Genomic DNA, 15,116 nt, shown 5'->3' on the forward strand with positions numbered 1-15,116 from the left:
TTTTTTGACCTATAGACGTTTCACATTTATATTTTGCTGAATCTCTTAGTTTGCCACTCTTGCATCTTCTTCCAGACTTGTTCATAACTAGAAAATTTTTTTCAAAACCAGTAACAGATAGCTACTCCCATATTTTTCAATTTGACTTTCAAAAACTAATTTTCTCTTCTATTTAACTATTAAATCCATCTGAAACTTCTCTTGGTGTTCAGTGTAAGGTGAAGTTCTAACATTTTAAAAATAGATAACTTATTAAATAATAGTTCTTGGTGAGTGAGCCCTTTGGTCTACAGATTTGGGGTTTCTTTAGCACAGGACAGAGGAGCCTGGTGGGCAGCTGTCCATGGGTTCTCACAAAGTCAGACATGACTGAAGCGACTTAGCATGCATGCATGCATTGTGTAGAAGGAAATGGCAACCCACTCCAGTGCTCTTGCCTGGAGAATCCCAGGGATGGCAGAGCCTGGTGGGCTGCCGTCTATGGGGTCGCACAGAGTCGGACACGATTGAAGTGACTTAGCAGCAGCAGCAGTAGCACAGAAAAGAGATTTTCTGTTAGAACAGACATTGTGGATACCTGTCAACCTGAATGCTGCCCTTGACAGACTCTCCTACACCACTGGCCACTCCTTCCCAATTTCCTTTTCTATTCCTGAACATTCTAGAACTTCCTCGAGGAATATCAATAATGTATAGACTGGATTCACATCCTCTGCTTCATAGCTTCTACCCCGGCATCATCTTCATACTTTGAGTGCTTAATCCATCCTCTGTCCATATCGATTATTGAAAGAGGACAAGGTCAATACCATTTTTTATTCAGTGAAGATTTTTAATTCTGCCACAACAGCACTGGCATCTTCCCCTGCCCCACAGGGCTTTTCAAGTCCTTCTCGTCTTATCTCGAGGACCACTTGAAGTAGACAGCCTCAAACTGAATCCCGGAGTCTAGCTGTCATCTGCCTAGAAGGAAAGGAACATCATGTCCTTGGTCCTGATGGACAGCAGCCCCAGGGCATTAAGTCACTGGGAGAGGCTAAGGGCTGGCCTCTGTCTGTTCCTAGAGAAACCCTGGGTCTCTGGGACAGCAGCATGTGTGGGTGGAAAAACCATGTGTTCCTCTTGGCAGCTGTTTCCTACAAAGCAAAGTACAGGCTGCAGCCCAGCAATCAGATGAACAATGATGGCTATTGCTTGTTACTGGATGCTTTCACTGGCCAAGGCTTGATGTATCTCTCTTCTCAGAAATTCATGAAGGGAGACCAGTTACAACACATTACTCTACTAAAGGTTACCAGGTCTGCCACACTTCTAAATTCAATAGTCAATTCTCAGTTTCCTATGCCTTGACCTTTTAGCAGCCTTTCACACAATCCATCACTCTCTTTTCCTTCAAATACTCCTGGCTTCCAGGAAATGATGCTTGTCACATGTCCCTTCTACCTCTCAGGCCTCCACAGCCTCTGGGGTGCCACTTCATTTCCCACCTCTGAGTTCTGAAGTGCCTTAGAGGCTTGGTTCCCCTGGCTCTTTCTTCTCTATCTACCTTCTCTCCTTCGGACCCCTGACCCAGGCTCTTGGCTTTAAAGTCCAGCCACCAGCTGACATCCCCAAATACTTCATTCCAGCCTAATTCTTAGGTCTCAAACATCCAACCACTCCCTCCATGTATTTCCACTTGAATATCTCATAGAATCTTAAACTTTTCTTGTCTGTAAGTGAATGGCTGCTTTTAAAGCCCACAACAACCCCCGCCAAAGCCTGTTCCTCCTCTAGGAGTCTACATCTCAGTAAATGGCAATTTCATCCTTCTAGCAGCACAGGTCCTTTTGGGGGTGTATTTGACTCTTGTTTTTTCCACATACCACAACTAATTTGACAGTAAATCAAAATATATCCAGACTCAACCACTCAACCCTTCTACCTCAGCCCAGGCGGCCACCACTCACCAGGATTATTTCAGTAGCTTCCTAACTGGTCTCTTTATTGTTACCCATGCCAGTGATAAAATATCTGATTAACCTGGAAGCTAAAATATACTAAACTTACATGTACTTAGGCAATATAGCTTTAAAATTCTAGAGAGAAGTAATAAGATTGCAAAGATATTTTAAAAACCCACCGCCAGAGTGGGAGATTTTAACATATCTCAATTTTTGCTATGTAGTAAAAATACAGAAAATGTAAACAATATAATTATGAAACATGAGCTATTGGCCTTTATAGAATTCTACACCTAGTAATAATAAAGTAAATATTCTTCTCAAAAACTGGAACAGTTATGCAAACTACCTAGGTCATAAAGTTAATCTCAGAAAACTTCAAAGAATCAAATTCAATCATGTCACATCATCTCACTAAAATGTGATTAATTTAGAAATCAATATCAACATACATATTTTTAAATCTCCATATATTTGGCAATGTTAACAAAATCTAACAACTTAAGAAATAATAATTGAAATTTAAAATACTTAAACCTGAATTAGAATGAATATTTAGCTAACCATTAAAATACGATTCCCGATTCCTGGGCCAGGAAGATCTGCTAGAGAAGGGATAGGCTACCCACTCCAGTATTCTTGGGCTTCCCTTTTGGCCTAGCTGGTAAAGAGTCTGCCTGCAATGCGGGAGACCTGGGTTTGATCCCTAGATTTGGGAAGATCCCCTGGAGAAGGAAAAGGATACCCACTCCCCAGTATTCTGGCCTGGGAAATTCCTTTGGACGGTATAGTCCATAGGGTCACAAAGAGTTGGACATGACTGAGCGACTTTCACTTCACTAAACAGAGAAGAACAGCAAAAATTATTCCTTTGAAAAAGCTCATAAATAATCAGATGTCAATCAAGAATAATTGAAACCATAGAAAAACAGAATGCACAAGTAAACCATGTTAGGAATAAAAACGGAAACATAACTACAAATGAAACAGATATCAAAAAGATAACAGAGAATTCAGTGAAGAATATATCAATGATATTGATATATATATATCTATATATATATATAAATTCTTAGTCAAAAATGGACAATTTTATAGAAAATTTCCTAACAGATTTAGGAAGAGATAAAAAAGCATCAACATCTCCCATCATTTTAAAATAAATTGAATCCATAATTTTAGTTTACATACACACATGCACACATATATTGTCTCAGATAATTTTAAAGATGAATGTATTAAAAAGTCAATCTGATTTTTAAAAACTCAAAAGAGAAAAAAGGAAGGAATACTTTGCAATCTATGAAGCAATAAATTAATACCAAACTAGACTAGAATATAGGAAAAAATATATTTACAGGGTGATCTCATTCATGCAAAGTATATAAAATATCAACAAACATAATATAGTGGTGTAGATAAATAATACATCATGATGAAGTCACATTTATCCAAGAAATGCAAGGATTATCTAACATTTTGAAATCTATAAAGGACACTCAATATATTAAATGATTAAAGTGAACAATTATATAGTTATCTTTTAATGTACTGAGAAGAAGTGTATCATTAAAATTTCACTATAGATGTAAAATATAAGAAAATTTTTAGCAAACTAGGAGCAGAAGAGCATGTCATTATTTTAAAGGACATCTATAACAAACTTATGGGAAACATTATCTTGTTCATGAAAAATGGCAAATACTCTTTAAAATGCAGAGCAAGTCAAACATTCTCACTATCACTCTTTTTATTAAATACTGGAGTCAAAGAACTTGGCCAGTGTTAATAGGACATAAAACCAAAGGTATAAGAGATAGAAAAGTCGTACACAAATTTTTGATTATATAATTGTCTTCATAGAAAACCCAAAAGAATATAACAAAATATTGTAAATGGAGCCAAAGAAAATAAAATCTGTAACTGTTTCCACTTCTCCCCCATCTATTTGTCATGAAATGATGGGACCGGATGCTGTGATCTTAGTTTTTTGAATGTTAAGATTTAAACCAGCTTTTTCACTCTCCTCTTTCACCTCCATCAAGTGGTTCTTTAGTTCTTCTTCACTTTCTGCCATTAGAGTGGTAGAGTGGTGTCATCTGCATATCTGAGGCTGTTGATATTTCTTCTAGCAATCTTGATTTCAGTTGGATTGATCCAGCCCAGCGTCTTGCATGATGTACTCTGCATAGAAGTTAAATAAGCAGGGTGACAATATACAACCTTGGCATACTCCCTTCCCAATTTTAAATCAGTCCATTGTTCCATGTCCATTTTTAACTGTTGCTTCGTGACTTGCATACAGGTTTCTCAGGAGGCAGGTAAGGTAGTCTGGTATTCTTATCTCTTTCAAAATTTTCCACAGCTTGTTAGGATCCACACAGTCAAAGGCTTTAGCATAGTCAATGAAGCAGAAGTTTTGGAGAATTCCCTTGTTTTTTCCATGATCAAAATGGATGTTGGCAATTTGATCTCTGGTTCCTCTGCCTTTTCTAAATCCAGCTTGTACATCTGGAAGTTCTTGGTTCATGTCCTTGTGAAACCTACCTTGAAGGATTTTGAGCATTATCTTACTAGCATATGAAACGAGCACAACTGTACGATAGTTTGGACATTGTTTGGCATTGCTTTTCTTTGTAACTGGAATGAAAACTGACATTTTCCAGTCCTGTGGCCACTGCTGAGTTTTTCAAATTTACTGCTATACTGAGTGCAGCACTTCAACAGCAGCATCTTTTAGGATTTGACAGAGCTCATTTGTAATTCTATTACCTCCATTAGCTTTGTTTGCAGTAATGCTTGCTAAGGCCCATTTGACTTCACACTCCAGGATATCTGGTTCTAGGTGAGTGATCACATCATCACAGTTATCCAAGTCATTAAGATGTTTTTTGTATAGTTCTTCTGTGTAATCTTGCCACCCCTTCTTAATCTCTTCTGCTTCTGTTAGGTCTTTGCCATTTCTGTCCTTTATAATGCCTGTCTTTGTATGAAATGGTCTCTTGATATATCCAATTTTCTTGAAGAGATTTCTATTCTTTCCCATTCTATTGTTTTCCTCAATTTCTTTGCATTGTTCACATAAGACTTTCTTATCTCTCCTTGCTATTCTCTGGAGCTCTGCATTCAGTTGGGTATATCTTTCCTTTTCTCTTTCCCTTCCTTTCCCTTTTGCTTCTCTTCTCAGCTATTTGTAAGGCCTCCTCAGATAACCACTTTGCCTTCTTGCATTTCTTTTTCTTGGTGATGGTTTTGGTCACCACCTCCTGCACAATATTCTAAACCTCCATCCATAGTTCTTCAGGCAGTCTGTCTACCAGATCTAATCCCTTGAATCTATTTGTTACTTCTACTATATAATCATAAGAGATTTGGGTTATTTAGGTCATACCTGAATGGCCTAGTGGTTTTCCCTAATTTCTTCAATTTAAGCCTGAATTTTGCAATAAGGAGCTCATGATCTGAGCCACAGTCAGCTCCAGGCCTTGTTTTTGCTGACTCTATTGAGCTTCTCCATCTTCAACTGCAAAGAATATAATTAATCTGATTTTGGTATTGAACATCTGGTGATGTCTATGCGTGTAGCCTTGAAATTAAAAGACGCTTGCTCCTTGGAAGGAAAGCTATGACAAATCTAGACAGCATGTTAAAAAAAAGCAGAGACATCATTTTGCAGACAAAGTTCTGTATAGTCAAAGCTATGGTTTTTCCAGTAATCATGTATGATGTGAAAGTTGGACCATAAAGAAAGCTGAGCACCAAGGAATTGATGCTTTCAAACTGTGGTGCTAGAGAAGATTCTTGAGAGTCCCTTGAACAGCAAAGAGATCAAAGCAGTCAACCTAAAGGAAATCAACACTGAATATTCAGTGGAAGAACTAATGAATGAATATTCAGCTGAAGCTGAAGCTCTAATACTCTGGTCACCTGATGTGAAGAGACACCTCACTGGAAAAGACCCTGATGCTGGGAAAGACTGAGGGCAGGAGGAAGAGTGGGTGACAGAGGATGAGATGGTTGGATGGCATCATCAACCCAACGAACATGAGTTTGAGCAAACTCTGGGAAATAGTGAAGGACAGGAAAGCCTGGCATGCTGCAGTCCATGGGGTCACAAAGAGTCAGACATAACTTAGCAACTGAAAAACAACAATTATAAAGGCAGGTAAAAGGGTTAATTTATGACAAGATGACTGTTTTATGATCTTCACATCAGCAACTATAGTTAGAAAATCTAAATTTAAAAATTTTACAAATAGTTACCAAAGTTAAGTTAAAAACAAAAGCAACAAAACTACAAGGTAGTTAATAAAAAATCTAAAAAGATATTTAAGACTTGCACAAAGAGAACTTTACAAATTTTCTAAATATATGTATGAAGTATTATAGAAAGAAAACCTATATCAATGAGGAGATATACCATGACCATTGATTGGAAACTCAATGGCATAAAAATGTTAATTCCCCCCAATTTTTTTTCATAAAATACATGCAAGTTAAAAATCTTAACAAGGTTTTAGGTTTTATGAGGGAAGGGAAGATGTGGTTAGCAATGTAGGAAAGAGGTAACTCATGGTTCACCATTTCTGTAGTGTTAACGGTTTGTGCTTTGTCCTGCAGCTCAAAATTTTCCACGCACCTTAGTCACAAAACCCCGTGAAATCAAACTTCCAAAATATGAAAAGTCACAATAGTAGAGCTGCTCTAATTGAATTTGGAAAGATTGGGTCCAGGGGCGGGGGAGGAGGCGGACACAGCCCCTCCTTGCTCTCCTTGGTGGTCCCTGTGGATATACCATAATATTCCTAAGTCTTGGGCACAGGGGGGAAAACAAGTCCTTGTGGGCAATGGTGTTTTGAGCTCTATAGTGCCAGTATTAATTTACATGACAGAAGCATCCAAGAAAGTCAGTGCGCTTGGAGGGTGGCAGAAAGCATAAGTAAGGATCGTTTTTAGAGAATACCTGCTCAATACACAGTAACGGGTAGGATTTCTGGAAAGATATCTAGTATAATATCAAAGGTATCCAATGTGCTTGAAAGGAGCTTCAAAGGTCTCAAGCATATAAATGTATTTCCCATTACTCATTCAAATTGCTCAAAGCACTCTGGAAATACACTATAATCTTCATAAGTACTTTACTTACATTGTTTTCTGTGCTGTCAGGGGAAATTGCTCATGTCTTTTCTTAGATCCTAAGCAAGCCTGCTCAATACTACTTTCAATCATCAGAAAGTTGGACAGTCAAACAGAAAACAAAAACAGAAGGAGGAGCAGTCAATTGCCAAAATCATTCTAGGGTATCAGATGAGGCACTTGGCCTCAGTTTCTTAGTTTGGCAATCTCTAAAATGGAAATAAAATTATCTATATCCCTGCTGCCCTACCTTTCAACCTGAAATACTGTATCATCACAGCACAATACAGCACACCTATTTTTAAATATCAGCACTGTTTTAATAGGCTTCCCAGGTGCTTCAGTGGTAATGAATCTGCCTGCAGTGCAGAGACCAAGTTCCCTGGGTGAGGAAGATCTCCTGGAGTAGGAAATTGCAACCCACTCTAATATTCTTGCTGGGAGAATCCCATGGATAGAGGAGCCTGGTGGGCTGCAGTCCATGGGCTCATAAAGAGTCAGACATGACTGAAGTGACTAAGCACCACAAAGTAAAACAAGCAATTTAAGTGATCATTTGTTTTATATGAAAATAAACACAAAAGAATGTTTAGAGTCTTAGAGTCAACTCTCACACTATCTAAACAGAAATCTTGGCTCTTTGACTACTGGGCCTCTTTCCTTTCTGGTTTCAGATTCTCCATCTGTAAAGTGGGGAGAAAAGCTACTTGTCAGACTTCAGTGAGATAATACATACAGTACATAGAATGGAGCCTGCTTCATAGTAAGTACTCAGCACGTGTAGCCACAGTAAGACACAGGAGAATGTAAGACCTTATAAATTTATAAATTAGATGGGAAAACCTTTCTAGTAAAACTTTCCAGTAAGAAAAGAGAAAAACTCATTGGGAGGTTGTGTGTCCTTTAAACAGGATTTCTCAACCTTGACACTACTGAGATTTGGGGCTGAATATCTGTGCTGTTAGAGGGCTGTCCTGCACATTGGAGGAGGCTTAGCAGTATCCTTGGTCTCTAAGCACTAGATGCTAGCAACCGCTCACCCAGCCAAGTTGTGACAAACAAGAATGGCTCCAGATACTGAAGAAGTTGCCCATGTCTACTGGGGACAAAACATCTTAGACAAGATACAAAAAAGCACCAACCTACAAAAAAAAATGTGGCAAACTGGACTTCATCAAATTTTAAATTTATGTTCTTAAAAGTCTTTGTTTAGAAATAAGAGAGCAAGTGAGAGACTGAAAAAAATCACAATATAAGGATCCAATAAAGACTAGCATATTTCATACATTTTAAAACCCCTTCAAAACAATTATTTTTAAAAAAAAAAAACTAACCTTAGTAACTAAGCAAAAGACTTGACCAAATACTTCTCAAAAGCAGATATACAAATGATCAATAGGCATATGAAAAGATTCCCAACACGTACTTACCCTAAGACTTAGCAATTCTACTCCTAAGTATTTACCCAAAAGAAATGAAAACATACATCTGAGCAAAGATTTTGTACAAAAATGTTCACAGCAGCTCATTCATGGTTGCTCAGACCTGGTAAGAACCCAAGTGTCTAAAAGATGTACTGATGAACCTATCTGCAGGGCAGGAATACAGGTGCAGATATAGAGAACCGACCTGTGGACCCAGGGTTGGGGGAGGACAGGGTGAGACAAACTGAGACAGTATCCCTGACATATACACACTGCCATGTGTGGAAAAGATAGCTAGTGGGAAGCTGCTATCAGGGATCTCAGCTCAGTGCTCTGTGATGGCCTAGAAGGGTGGGGTGAGGGGGTGGGAGGGAGGCTCAAGGGTGAGCGGATGGATGTACACATGCAGCTGATTCACACTGCTATAGGCAGAAACTAACACAACGTTGTAAGGCAATTATACACCACTCTTAAAAAATAAATTTAAAAAAATGAATTGATGAACAGGTTGGTTTATCATCCAGTGGAGTAGTCCTTCAGGGAAAAAAAGAAAGGGAGAAGGGATGGGGGAGGAAAGAAGTGAAAGAAAGAGTGGGAGAGAGGGATGGAGGGAGAAAGGAAGGCAGAAAGAAGGAAAGAAAGACTGATACATTCACAAATGTGAATGAACCTCGTAGACATTATGAGGGAAAGAAAAGACATACAAGGGTACACATTGTTTGATCCTATTTATAAGAAGATCTCAGTTCAGTTCAGTTCAGTCACTCAGTAGTGTCCAACACTTTGCGATCCCATAGACTACAGCACGCCAGGCCTCCCTGTCCAACACTAACTCCCAGAGTTTACTCAAACTGATTTCCATTGAGTCAGTAATGCCATCCAACCATCTCATCTTCTGTTGTCCCCTTCTCCTCCAGCCTTCAATCTTGCCCAGCATCAGAGTCTTTTCCAATGAGTCAACTCTTCGCATTAGGTAGCGAAAGTATTGGAGTTTCAGCTTCAGCATCAGTCCTTTCAATGAATATTCAGGACTGATTTCCTTTAGGATGGGCTGGTTGGATCTCCTTGCAGTCCAAGGGACTCTCAAGAGTCTTCTCCAACACTATAGTTCAAAAACATCAATTCTTCAGTGCTCAACTTTCTTCATAGTTCAACTCTCACATCCATACAGGTCTACAGGAAAAACAATAGCTTTGACTAGATGGACCTTTGTTGGCAAAGTAATGTCTCTGCTTTTTAATATGCTGTCTAGGTTGGTCATAACTTTTCTTCCAGGAAGCAAGCGTCTTTTAATTTCATGGCTGCAGTCACCATCTGCAGTGATTTTGGAGCCAAAAAAAATAAAGTCTATCACTGTTTCCATTGCTTCCCCATCTATTTGCCATGAAGTGATGGGACCAGATGCCATGATCTTAGTTTTCTGAATGTTGAGTTTAGAGCCAGCTTTTTCACTCTCCTCTTTCACTTTCATCAAGAGGCTCTTTAGTTCTTGTAGAAGAGGCAAAAATAAATTATGATGGGAAAATCAAAATAGTGACTGCCTCTGGAGAGCTAGGTAGCTTTCCATGTTCATGACAGTACTCTATGCCTTGGCTGGTGTAATTGTTACATGTTTATACACATGTATCAAAACTGACTGAAAAGTACATCTGAGTGTTTTATTTTATTTATTGTAAAAAATAATGAGGATTGAGGGGGTAACCAGATGAGCAATCAAAATAATAACACAGAAAAAATAAAACCACAAAAAAGAGTAAATGTTAAATAGACATATATATTCAAGTCATTTCAGTGAATTTGAGAAAATATCTTATCCAGAAAAAAGAGCAACCAAGCAACTGACAAATGAGAAAAAAAAGACTATTAGTAAACTGGAAAGTCAAAGAAAAGAATACAGAAAAAAAGCAAATAGAGCATATCACAAATGAAAAGAGAAAATTGATCAGAAATATAATCAAAGAAATTTTCCCCAAGTTGAAGAAAGTCACAAGTCTTATATCCAATGGTCTCCTTAAAAGTAAGGCAAATGGAAACAAAAAGAAAGCAGGTGGCAATATTACTATTGAAGCATAGCTCAAGCAAAATGCATTAAATGGGGTATATTATATATATAAAAGGTATATTCTGCCAAACAGATACGTCAAGAAACTTTATACATTGAAAAAAAAAATTTAACTCAAAATACAACAGATGAAGAACTTTTAGAAATACAATAAGAAATTGGCAAAAACTGCAATCTTAAGGGAGATAATACATAGTTCTTTCAGAAAATGACAGAACAAGTAGATAAAAACAGAGAAAGTCCTTGAATAACACAATTAAGGAGTTTTATTTATTGAGGAGAAAGAGTAAAAGAGGAACACTGTATCTTACAGATATAAAATACATACTCTTTTCAAATTTTCATGGGACAGTAGTGAAAAGGAGTCATAGATGAGACTACCAAGACCATTTCAACAAATTCCTCAAAGCAGAAATAGAAGTTAGTCTGCACTTTATCCTCAATACCATAATTGTGAAAATTAAGACATTGGCACAGACACTAGAAAGGAAAGAAATTACATCAAGAGTAGACTAAGAAAATAATAAGGCTATATTTTATGGTTATATAATAATAATCTAAGTAGAAAATTGAGTATCTTGACTAGGTTAAAATCTTCTATCCCTTTCTCTTACCTTTCTGAATATTTCATCTCACAGCCTTATTAAAAAGACATCATTGTTTAACCAGGGCCTGAATGAGGAAGTTCCCTCTGATCCTTGCCAACACTTTTCAAAATGGAGGCATTGGCTTCTGGAATGAGAGGTGGGACCTCAGAGTAGAATCCACCATTCACGTTGCTCACCTGCTCCTAGTTCCACTTGTCACAGAGCAAAGTCTGACAGAGATAAACTACAAGAAAAGTTGCAAAGCAACAGGTTATCATTATCTTATTCCTTTATTCATAAATACAAATAGACAACCAGCTATTGTCAGATGCCTGAGATATATCACAGCAAATAACCAAAAAAGCTTAAAAAGAACAATCTACTGATACTGGATGAAGGAAATAATTCAAGGAAGAAGAAGGAATCTTAATTTAATTGGTTTTATGAAAGTGATTACACAAATTATTTTATCCATAAAATAGGAAGAGGTTGCAATGATAAAAGAAATAAGGGTTGTGAAAATTCAGAATGTAATTGCTGACATTTGAAAGCTTGATAGAATACCAGATGAGACAGTCAAGGGAACTTTCTAGAATCTAGAAAGAATTGACAAACAGAAAATGCAAAATATTTCAACACCGACAGTCAATCTTGGAAGACAAACATCTGTTGTTCCAGAAAGAGGCATCTTAAAAAAAGGGACATGATCAATTTACCAAAGGCATTAAAAAAAAAAAAATGAAACTACCTAAGGCTTAAACAAACGAACAAAAAGAATATAACTTCATTTTGAAATATTCCATCTGGTGCTGACAGAAAGAATCGGGGGCGGGGCGGGGGCAGGGAATCTAAGGACAATACAGTAAAATTTCAGAATGCCAACATTCTAAAGATCCTGAAAGATTCCAAAGAGATTATAACATTTGTCTTCATAGGAATAAGGACCAAATTGGTTTCAGACATATCTTAAGCAATGCTGGATGCCAAAAAACATCCAAGTTATGCCTTCAAAGGTTCTGAGTGAAAATTATTTTGAACCTAGAATTCTAGCTATCAATCAAGAGTAAAGACAAAATAGTCATTTTCAGACATGCAGGAACTCACAGATTTTACCATCTACAGATTCAAAAACGTATTCCAGAAATAACTACAACAAAACATGGAATCCAAGAGTGAAGAAAATAAGAGGTTTAAGAAACTACAGACCAAATAAGGCAGCAAAAGAAAGGGAAATTTCACAAGATGGCCATGCAGTGGATCTGGAAAACCAGGCTGCAACAGAACTTGAAGTCATTGTACTCTGAAAGGAGGGACTCCAAGAAGCAAATGAATTCTAAGTAATAAATTTCTTGGTGGAGGGAGCAAATCTTCTTAATGAAAAGATAAAGGTGTAATTAAACATTTATAAGTAAAAATATCCTGCTCCATTTCCCCTCCCATTTCCAACTTTTATTAATTGTATTTCCTCTTTTAGTGATACTGCTTTCAAAACATCAGAGAAGGAAATGGCAACCCACTCCAGTACCCTTGCCTGGAGAATCCCAGGGACAGAGGAGCCTGGTGGGCTGCCGTCTATAGCGTCACACAGAGTCGGGTCACAACTGAAGTGACTTAGCAGCAGCAGCAGCAGCTTTCAAAACATAAATCTATATATCTTAACCTATGAGACATTCTATTTTGCTTTATAATGCATATTTCAAATACTGGAATTATTCCCCATTTTTAGATTCAACTTACAGACAAATATAGAAAAGTTAATTTTGCAGGGTCATATTCACTATATGATTTCACTGGAACAAGATAAAAAATCAGAACTCAGAATTTTAGAGATTTTATAAGGATAATACAATACTTAAGACTTTATATTAAGTAACACTCCATTCCGGAACATCACACATTTATGCAGGGGAAATATTTGACATGTCAGTTCAGATCAGATTTTGTAATCAAGTGAATTCAGACCATTGCCTTAAGCTATGGTGCTAGTGGTAAAGAATTCACCTGCCAGTGCAGAAGACATAAGAGACTCAGGATTGAACCCTGGGTCAGGAAGATCCTCTGGAGGAGGGCATAGCAACCCACTCCAGTATTCTTGACTGGAGAATCCCATGGACAGAGGAGCCTGGCAGGCTACTGTCCATGGGGTCACAAAGAGTCGGATATAACTGAAGCTACTTAGCACACACATGTAAACACACATATGCACACACATGGTTAACCCTGCCATCTTACACAGAAGTTTAACAGAAAGGTGGGTTTGTAACCTCAGAAAGACCCAGCAGAAGCATTCCATATCTCCTGCTACAGAGAGAAGGTATTTCTAATAATTCAGCTCAGTTCAATCACTCAATCATGTCCAACTTTTTGCAACCCCATGAACTGCAGCACTCCAGACTTCCCTGTCCATCACCAACTCCCAGAGCTTGCTCAAACTCAAGTCCATCGAGTCAGTGATGTCATCCAACCATCTCATCCTCTGTCATCCCCTTCTCCTCCTGCTTTCTATCTTTCCCAGAAACAGGGTCTTTTCTAATGAGTCAGTTCTTCACATGAGGTGGCCAAAGTATAAACTGATACAAAAGAAAATAATGATGAGAGATAGAGACAGAGATGTAGTCCTGATAGAATTATTTGAACCTCAAAAGTCTGCCTCTGCTGAAGACAGTCCTATGCCTGGGCTTCTCAATGAGGTAGGTAAGTCAGCTTGCTTAGCAGCTTGATTTGAGGTTCTGTCATTTGCAACTGAAAGAGTTCAGACTGATTTTATATTTATGCAAATCACAAAGACTTGGAACAGGCAGGACCAAACAAAGATGCTTGCTTTTACCAAGAGTTTCTTAAGTTAACATGTAAGTAATAGACAATGCAGCAAGATATGAAAAAGAAATAAGAGGTACAACTATTATAAAAAGAATATAAATTAACATAATTTACAATAATATAAAAATCCAGGATAATTATTTAATAAATTAAAAGAATAAGAGAATTCTTTAAAAAAAATTCATTCAACTCTCACCCGCAGAATATGTAGGAATAAGCTTAATATAACTTTTGAATGTCTTATAACAAGAAGGAGCCATGCAGCTATTTGGGGGCAGGTCATCCAGAATAGGAAGTTCTCTGAGTTGAGAGCATACTTGGCATTGGGAACTATAAGAACGCCTAGTGTGGCTACACTGGGGATGATGAGGGCCATGTGGTAGGAGATGTGGTCCACTGGACTACGAGGAGAAGAGAACCTATTCATCATACCCCAATTCCTAGGACTGTGCTTGTCTTGCAGTAGGGATTCATTAAGAATTTGTTAGCTGGATGGATGAAAGCAATTATCATTACCTTATTATTATTTGCTGACTTTTTTTTTACAATAAGCCATAAACTCCTTGAGAGCAGAAATCATGTATATTTGTACTTTATTTTCAGCATTCAACAAAATGCACACCATTTACTAAAGCCAAACACATATCTGGCATTTGATTGGTGCATAATGAAATGAATAAATGAGTGCACAAATGAATAAGTAAATAAATCTTTTTCCTAAAACCAACTTCCAATTCTGAAAGAAATCTCTTTCCACTTTATGTTGTGAGAAAAGAGATGTAGTCAGACCTACAGGTATGATTATGAGTCATCACAATATTTTTTTTAAAGGAGGAAATAGATTTGAGGAATAAAATTTAGATTAGGTATCTAAATATCTTTAAAATTCTGTTCATTGACAAAATAGAATATTGTGACCCCATTACTAATAAGATTTTTTAAAATCAGTGTGGTTTTTTTATCCCGAGGTAAATGGTTAAATATTCTTAGAGGTCATTTGAATGGAAATGAAGAGGAGGAATACAATAATTTATTCTCATATGCCATCCTCTTGCCAAAAGGCTTTTGAACGTCACTAACAGCAAAGACGGAGAAGGCAATGGCACCCCACTCCAGTACTCTTATCTGGAAAGTCCCATGGACA

General features: G+C 37.5%; 1 protein-coding gene across 3 annotated transcripts in view; it reads right to left on the reverse strand.

Annotated features, from left to right (window-relative positions):
* Positions 1 to 15,116, reverse strand: part of POU6F2 (POU class 6 homeobox 2) — a 487,855-nt gene that overhangs the window by 433,798 nt on the left and 38,941 nt on the right. The window lies entirely within an intron of this gene.

The sequence above is a fragment of the Cervus elaphus genome, chromosome 18 (assembly GCF_910594005.1).
Source record: "Cervus elaphus chromosome 18, mCerEla1.1, whole genome shotgun sequence".
Classification (NCBI taxonomy): Eukaryota; Metazoa; Chordata; class Mammalia; order Artiodactyla; family Cervidae; genus Cervus; species Cervus elaphus.